Genomic DNA, 9,359 nt, shown 5'->3' with positions numbered 1-9,359 from the left:
TTGCAGCTGAGTTGAAATGATGTTCTATACAATTAGGTGTTGTGTCATTATTAGAAACTACTCCCTCTTGCTTCTGCTCTTGAGTTTGACTAGACCAGCTCCCCTACAGAGGAAAATTTCACTGACTGTTCCCAGTTCCATCTGTTTAGCTTGGGGGACATTAACTGAATGTTCGTTTTTATCAGTGCTCATAAAGCACTTTCATGTGTCAGGTGAAAGTAAACTCAGGAAATTCACGTGCTAGATTGGCTGAAAAGCTGAAAATAAGCAGTGTATGAACAAACTAGTTCTTGGTTGGCTTTCTACTGGTATTTTCCCAGTTCAAGCCAAGCTGCAGTTTTCAGTGGCCAAAAATTGTTACTCTGAAAACTACATAATGGTTTTTTTTGTATCTCCTATGCCAAATGGCCTGGTATCCTCCTCACTGCATCGAATTTTGGCTCCTATGTTGACAGCCTCAGCAAACACCAACAAGGTCAAAGAAATTCTTCCTGCTGCAGGAGGCTGTGTCCCTTCATGTCAGCAGCGGTAGATACAGTAAATTTCTTTCATTGGTTGTTCACGATGCCACCTTTGGATCAACAATTTTTTACTAGTTATTGAGGATGGGAAATTTGATAGCTGATGTTAAACATTAGTGTACTGTAGTGATAGGGAATAAAGATGGTCATTGACAGAACCAAAACTTGGAGGCTTTTCAGTAATTGCTGAGGCTTTCTTTAATCTGCAGCAAGCAAATGTCAGGATTATTTTATCAGCTGGTGTCAGTGCTCTGAAATGATATGCTTCGCTGTTTTCTACCCTGAAGAAGAAAAAAGGAACAACTAGAATCCGGGGAGTTTATAGCTGGACAGTTTATTTACTAGGTTTAGCTGGTAGAAAGCTCATCCTGAGTTTGCAAGGGGGTTTTGGTGATGGGGGCAGGAATGGAACAGAAGGGAGGGGTAGGGAAAGGTGATCTCAACAGTGGTCAAAGCATTCATCCAGGCAGCGGGATATCCAGGTTAAATTCCATTCCCTGGGATTTGAACTCCCATTTGAACGTCCTGTCCAGCTGAGTAAAATGTCAGATGTCTCTGTTTATGATAGTCCATTTTGTGTAGTGTTTGATTTTTCAGGACCTGGAACCCAGATGCTCGCTGACTGAGGAATTTATTTTCTTGAGAACTTTGTTTTGGGTCCAGCTACATCACTCTGGTTCGTCTCCCTTCAGTCTGTGCATATTGCCCTGAGCATATGTTGTTGTCTGGGGACAGACACATCAGTGCAGGCATTTCCCTCTCCTTCATGGCTTCGTGTGCATTTGCTTGAGGCTGTGCCTGCAAGAAGACAGTTTCTTTTTGTATTTTTCTATTGCTTTCTTTTTTTAATGGATCCCTCCAAATGGCAGGCTGCAGGCACCACCCCTCCCCTTTCAACCTCTCTTCTGGTACAGCGTGTAAAGCCATAACGGTTAAATTTGATTTCAGATTTGATTTCAAATGGGAAAATATGGACTGTAAAGCAGCAAATGCTTACAGACCTGGGAAAGAAAACCCTTTTTCAGCTGCTGCCCATTGAAATGGCTCTGCTGCTGTTCCCCTACCACAAAGCACCTGAGCACGACCCACGGCAGCTCCAGCACAGGGCTGCCGGCAGCCCTGTTTTTGTAGCGCACATTAAGGGTTGTGTTTGGGGGGAGAAAGAAAAGCTTCAGCAAGCGACCTAAGGGAGAAGCTCCGCAGCACAGGCAGCGTCAAGTGAAGGTAAGAGGGATCTATTTTATCCAAAGGCCCAGAGCCCCAGTTCCCTGGGGCATGGTTGCTCACTCAGGCTGGCATCGCTTTGTCCTGACTTTTACAGTTTGGCCTCCATCTCCACTGGACGTGGTGGGAGGGGGAAAGCCCATTCCTTCCTGCCACCTTTTTCTTTTTTCCTGAAGCAACAATAATTTTTGACTACAGCTTCCTCTCCTTGAAAAATACAGACAGCTTTTTGGGGTGGAAGGAGGAGTTAGGCGTATTTCTAAGCATCCCAGGGGGAAGGTGGGCGTGCAGGGGAAAAACGATGACCATGTCGGTGCCGTTTGCCCGTCCTATAAATGGAGGATGTGTCTGAGCTGTGGATCCAAAAATACAATCAGGAGGCCATGACTGTTAAAACTGCAGAGACTACCGTGTCCTGCAGCTGCCCAGCTTAGAGAAAAACAAATCACTGGTAGACCCGCTGCAGAGCAGAAGGCAATTTTGACATTTCTGATGCTTTCCACAGGTTTGTCAGCCGAGGCGAGCTGCATCGCTGAGCAGGCGCTGGCAGAGAGCGCTCCAGGCAGGCCAAAATGACCAGACAGCGGCTTCCTTCTCTTCCTTTTGGAAATGAGGCAATGAGGTCCAGGTGCTGGGCAGCATCAGCTGTGCCTCCTGCGCCAAATCCTTGGCTGCTTTTGCATTAAAATGCCAAAATCAGGATGATGTGGTGCCGAGACAGTACGTTGGGCTGTGCAGAAGTAGGAGGGTCAGACAGCAACCAAACTGAGCGGTGGTTTGAGGGGGAAACTCAGGGTGTTGAGTTTCCCCCTCAAAATCACCTTACGGGCCATACATTAAAATAATGGCAGGCCGTCAGGAGTCTGCTGGTTGAAAGGTGTCTGTTGTCTGAGAGGAATGGCTGAAGCCTCAACCAGTTTGCCAGGCTTGTAGCAACACACCATGGAGTGAACTTCACAGCTGTGTCCTCCTGCCTCAGTCAGATGGGGAAGGAGTACCTGCAGAGATGCAGATGTTTGGGTTGGGATGAGAAAGCTTTGCAACTGCTTTGGGTGGCCTTGTGCCCATACCCGTCATGGAGGAGCCCTGGGAGCTGCTCCCACCACTGTGCAATCAGGCACAAAGGTGAAACCCAACTCACACGTGTGAAAATACACCTTCAAGAGGGGAGGCAGGAGTAGCCATCTGCATCTGTGTGTAGGCAAGCAAAACCACCAGCATCCATCAATCCTCTCCCACTAGCTCCTTGTGAAGCAGCTAACGGCATCCTGAAGTAGTCTGAGGCCACAAAATGCTCAGCAAAGCTGATGTGAAGATGACTCAAGCAGCACCGGTGTCCTGTGAGCCAGTGCAGGCAGAGCCGAGCTTCCAGGAGGAAAGCACCTGCGGCAGGGAGATCTGCACTGTTTCTGGGCAGAGGATGGCAACACCACCGCTTCCCTGACTGACACCACTGTGGGTTTCATTCCCTCAGCTAGAAAGGAGCAGGGAAGAAGAATGGTTGGGAAGATAACATGAAGAGGAGATGGGCAGAGGCAGAGACCAAGACTAAGTCGCTGCCTGTGCTTGCCCAAGACACTGCTCCCATCAGGAGGCAGGCGAGGAGACATCCCAGCGAGTGGGGGCTGCCAGTGCAGGCGTTGGCGGAGAGCACAAGCTCTTCCCCTCGGCAGTGTGGGAATGCTCCGATGTTGTTCTTGGGCAGTAGGAACGTGGTGCTGTTGTGGGACAGCAGAGCAGTGCTTGCAAGGTGCAGAGCCAGCCCACTGCTGGTCCTTTCCCTGGCCCACCATGAACTCCCATGCTTCTGCCCTACAGCTGCTTTGCCACCCAGTGAAGGGACAAGGCCCTCGGTGGTGAACTGTGAGGCTTTGAGTGCGCTCAACGGCCACTGGCGCCCCAGGTTGCTCAGCCCAGCCCAGGTGAAAGCCACCACCACCCAGAGACCCTCAGTTCATGGCTGGAGAGAAGAGGGAGGAGGTGGCACTGCTGAGGCTATTTTCCTACCGCAGGTTCCCCAGGGGGCTGGAGGGGAGGAGGAGGATGTGGGTGGAGAAGCATCCCTTGTCTCCCTGCTTTGCTTGCCCTGTTCGTCTCCTTCCCACAAAACCTGTGGGAAGAGCAAGCTCTTCTTGCCTGCTTTTGCTTTTCCCCACAAGCTCGCTCTGCTGATACTGCTGCTGGCTTTAATCTGCTGTGAGGAAACACGCCACCCCCCGCCGCATGCACTGTACGTTGCTTCGTTTTCTTCCCCAATGCAGCAGGTTTTGCAGTAAACCTGTTATTGCTCACGGTGGGGTGTCTCAGATGCACGGACGGCTTCCACAGGTCCCACTGCCACCACCCCCCCATTCCCCGCTGCTCGCTCTGGTCTGCGCTCTGCACTCCTCTTCCACTTTCCCCCTCTCTGATCCAGTTCCCATGGAGATCCCGAGGCATCAACGGTGCTGTTCCTCCCTCCGCAGCTTGGCGGGGGGGGGGCTTGGTGGGATGATTTTTGGCTCACCTGGGCTGAAGTTGCATCCATTCCCAGAAGTCAAGCGACAAGTTGCTGGAGGGTCTGTTTTGTCTCTCTGTCACTTAACTCCTTCACAACAGTAGATCGTTGGCCTGTTGTCTCACTTTTTTTCGGCTGCTTTCCAGCCTCTCTCCATCGGACGCAGAAGGGGATGCTGCCCAAAGCTCAGCCCCGTGACGGCGCAGCTCGCTGGGCCTTCACATCGTGCCATCGCCAGCAACAGTCCCGGCTGCAAAAGGAAAAAAAAAAAGCATTTGAGGTTGCAATTTAAAAATCTGTTGAAAATGAGCACCAGCTGATTCTGGAAAGGCCAGGTCCGGGCGTGGGGACACACCACTGCCTGCCATCTTGTGGCTCCACTGCAGCAGCCTGGAGTTTGCCCGTTTGCTGCCTTTTCTTTCCATATGACTGTGAACATGGCTCAGCCACCTGATTTCTTGGTCTTTGCATGAAAGGTGAGTCCTGGCCTCACTGCTCCAGCACATAAGCCAGGAGGAGGGCATAGCAGTTGCCTCTGGAAAGGTACCGGAGGTACCAGCGTGGTAAGTATCAAAACTCAAGATGGGACTGCAAAGCAGTATGGTCCTGGCGCATCAGGATTTTCTGTCCATGGGGCATCAGGTAGGTATTTTCAGTTGATCTGCTGTCATGGGCAGATGATCCTAGAAGGCAGCACGCTGGTGGTGCCTTTGAGAACATGTCATCATCTTCTGGTTCTGCGGTTCTTCCTCGGTCATTCTCATCTCCTCTTCGTCTTCCTGTGCTGGGTCTCAAATGGATGCTTATGTGCTGGGGAAGGGGATTAAAGGAGGTTTTCTTCACTGGAGATGCAGCCTGCTTAGTATCCTTTTCATCCTCCTTCCTCTTCCATGTCCTAGAAGACATCAGCTACAATGCAAATCAAAAGGGGCATTCATCTCCCGTCCACTCACTGAGAGAGGTGGCATGCTATTGGAGCAGTCTCTTCATCTCAGTTGTATCAAATGCATTGAAATGATTCATTTTGACATTTTAGACTTGAAACATTATGATTTTTTAATGAAAAACATGGGCTTGGATGTTTTGTGTGCTTCTCCCCACCCTGAATGTCAGTATTGTGGATTTTTTGAAGGGCGTTTGCCAAAATTCATCCCAGAGCTGCAGCCTGTTCTGTAAAACGTGAGTTCAGTTTTGTACAGTTTCCGTGTGTAAGTCATTATGCTTGTCACAAAACCCTTTCAGTCATGTTCGGTTTTGGGGGTGAGAGCCGGCTGCAGGTGCCAAGGCTCTCACATCCCGCTGCTCCACATGGAGCAAGCGGCCATCCATCTCCCTGGTCAGCTAAGTGGAGACCGAACATTTAAAATACTCATAAATCACTGATCTCCGAACCGTTCAGAGGTGAAAGTCTACGAAGAAAGACAACAGCTCTGTGAGGATTGTCCCTGAGCCTCTGGTTTCTCCAGAAACCTTCCAGCAAGATAATCCATTCCCTAAAGGGATTGGTGTGAGGAACAACCCAGACTTGTCCTCCCAGGCAGGTATTTTGGGTGTCTCTCGGTGCCACTGTGTACCTTTCCTGCGGGGCGGTGAGATGGCAAAGAGGTGTTGCTCCCCGGTAGGAGGCAGGATGAGATACCCCATCCTTTTTCAGGCTTTTTAGAACATATTTAATTTTATCCATGTGGGATCTTCTTGAGAGGGTTGAGGTAAATGTGAATCCCAATGGGTCTACTGGACACCACTTCCAGATGGGTAAAATTCAGAAAGGCCTGTGCTGGATATGCTTCAGGAAGTTTTTACCTATTTCCCAGACCTTGTCCCCGTCCCCCCTGGTGTCACCCGTCAGCATCAGCCTCTTTTCAGACAGTCACCAGCTGTTGATAAACCCAAACAACACTCTCCTTTTTTTGATCCAGATGTTACCTGCCTTTAAAACCTGAGACTGGCACCCAGGGGTGCTCCTTCTGCTGATGGAGAAATGGAGCCCATCCTTATTCTGTTCCCATATTGCATACGACATCTCTCTCAAAAATTGCTTTTACTGTTTCTGCAACCACTGTGCTCATGCGACATTTCTGTCCTGGATTGCGAACGCCTCCACCACCTCACCGACGTGGCTTGTGCTGCTTACAGCTGGAGACCTCTGAGGGGGAGGATGACATCCATGAGAGAGGGACACAGCAAATCCTCAAAAACATAAGCAGCTGCAGCGTTTGTGCTGAAAATTGATGTTAGAGCCCCAGCCGTTGCTCATTTTGCAGCTGTTTTCTCAGCCCGATGCTGTAGGTTGCGTTGGCAGAAGGGAGGTATGGGTGATGATAGTGGCCTCTTTTATACCTGGGGCTGTGGCCGCTGTTGATGAACCGTCTACTGAAGAACCAAAAGCAGCTCCTGGAAGATGAGGCAGCCTCATTTCCTTTCTCCTTTCCCTCTTGTCTCCTCTGGGGTCAGTACACCATTTTTGACTTATTCCCCTGGGCTCTTTGTCCACCTCTTTGAGTTGTCTATAAATGTAGTATCTTCATTAGCATTTAATCAGCATGATGTAGGGTCATCTCTGAGCAGCAGCCCATGAAGATGCCATGCTTCAGACGGGAGGCACCTGTGGTCGGTCGTATCTGCTGGGGCGGCACACTCTCGTCAGAGCTTTGCATGGGGAGCGGATGTTCCTGAGGCGAAGACGATGACCTCAACCCAGCTCCTTTCTGCTGCCCATAAACCACATTAGAGTATATCAAAGCTCTGAACTGTCAGCGCTACCTAGATGTAAATACTGTAATTATACTAAGTAAAATTAACAGTTTATCAGACTTCCTGTGTTGGATCTTTTTATTACAGGCTTTTTTTTTCATCATAGATTTGATTTGCTATAGACTTTATGTGTCCCTGGATTATAAATCTCTGGCTTTCAAACACTACCTGACACCATGAACTGTTGCAGCAGTTAATTGGCAGCCGCTCAGAGGTTTATTTTGCTGATGAGAAGGGTTTTTTCCTGGCTGCCCTGAAATTTGCTGGTCCCTTTCAAAAAAGGTTTGCCCATGCAATGAGTGATGCCAGATTCAGATCAAGGTCCTATGGGATCCAGGCATGGATGCAACCCTACACAGCTAAAGAAACGAGCCCGTGTCAAGGAGCGTGTGGGGTGGTGGATGTGGGGAGAAGAAAGGGCTTGAGCCTTCCTCATCCCCAGCAAAGCAGAAGGCGCCAGCGTCACGCGGTGAACGCAAAGATGATCTCTTCAGCCCACCATCCCCACCAGCGACTGCCATCATGGATGCCTCCACGTTAGGCAAGGCTGCTGACGGCGGCTGCCAAGGTAGGCGCTTCAGAGGGGAGCCTGCACAAAGCTGTGCTAGCATCAAAAGTTATTTATAACACAGTCAAAGATTTCTAATGATCGTATCAGGCTGCAGAGTTCAAGTCATGTGAAATAATCTTTTTTTTTTTTTTCCTTCTATCAGAACAAACGTCGCTGAGCAAAATTACTCCAGTAACGGGGAAGCACTCGGCAAAGCCCAGCGCTGCGTTTTCCACTGCCCACCTCCCTGCAGCAAAAGCCAAGCGGACAGTCTGCGCAGGCATTTCACCATGAGTTACAAGTGGCAGATTAAAAAAAAAAGGGGCTGTACTTCAAACACACACAAAAATGAGCCTTTTCTCACACGTGATTTGCACGGCATTAGAAGACAAGCAACATTATTACTTTTGTCCCAGCGGAGCCTGGCGCGGCAGGTTCGTCTCAGATGTTTTTCCTGCCTTTGACTCTCAGCTTGTTCGGTGCCTTTCCGCCAGCTCCACGCCTCCTGAAGGTGATTCAGAAAATGAAACGTGACAAAACAAAACTAATTTTAATAGCTTGTCTTGGCCAAGGCCAACTAGGAATATAGCTGTGTTATTATCATGAGCTGGAAGGCAAAGCTATTTACTTCATTAGCAGGAACAACAAAATAGCAGCCCATGGTGTTGGCGAGGGTGGAGCCAGAACTAAAATATTGTGTACAAAATAGAAAAAGACCTGGAATAAACTCCTTATTATGGATCTAAAATAATTTTTCTTGGACAAAATAGGCTCAGAAAACTCCAACAGCTTGTGAGACCCTCCTTGAAAAGTGGGGTTTTATCCAACGTCTGACTGCGCAAACCTCTGACACCCTGAGAAGATGCCTCCAGACGAGAGCCGGGGGCTGAACACTGGCACTTCACTGACAAGTGAATGCTTAAAGGCTGCAGACTGAAAAAGGACAGAGCTAAAACTATTAACCAAAGAGGTTTTACATTTTGGACTGACTACAGTTCTGGAACCAGGACTGGCATCGAATTTGTGTTTCCATTCCCAGCCATTGAAAAAGCAGAGCTGCAGGTGGAGTACAGTAAGAGCTGGCTGAATTCCTTACCCTGGGAGTAACATAGCCAGGTTGTTTTTCGGTTTGTCTTTTTTTTTTTATTAAAAGGTCTCCACACGATTTTGAGAAGTCTTTTCACTGATTATGGATAACTTCTTTCAAGGAGGAGATTTCATTCCCCAGCCAGACCTGGAGCAGCTCCCCCCAGCAATGTGGACATGGAAGGGTTGCCTTCTCTTGAGAGAACACTTCATCAGAAGTACAAAACATGAGGATAAAAAGTAGAAAGATCTGCAGTAAAATCTGCTTATCTTGAAAGAGAGACAGAGTGTTTATCTGGTTGTAACAACATAATGTCCTTCAGTTTTGTTCCAAATTTTCAGTCTATCTTGGACTATCTCTTACATCTTAAGTCGATCAAGCTGTCCCTAAATCCCCCATGAACATACCTGAAAGCAACATGTGCTGTACCTCGAGCATCTCAAATGTCGTCTTCTTCCTCTTCAGTCCACTGGAGAAATCATTTAAAACAGCCCTTCAAAAAGCCTTCCCAGCGAGGAACCCGTTCCCTTCGTGGGATTTTGATTTTCCCTCCATGTGCTGGACACTCGGTCCATCCGCCCTGCTCCGCACCTCCCCGTTTCCCCGGCCGTGCCTCCGCTCGCTCCCCGGGCGCTTGCAGGCCCTGCCGGAGGAGCCCCTGCGCCCGCCTGCCCTGGCGAGCCGGGAGGTGGCTATGGGAGGTGAGCACCAAGGATCTCCAACAGC

Source organism: Calonectris borealis, chromosome 1, assembly GCF_964195595.1.
Source record: "Calonectris borealis chromosome 1, bCalBor7.hap1.2, whole genome shotgun sequence".
Lineage (NCBI taxonomy): Eukaryota > Metazoa > Chordata > Aves > Procellariiformes > Procellariidae > Calonectris > Calonectris borealis.
Note: the sequence above shows the minus strand (reverse complement) of the source record.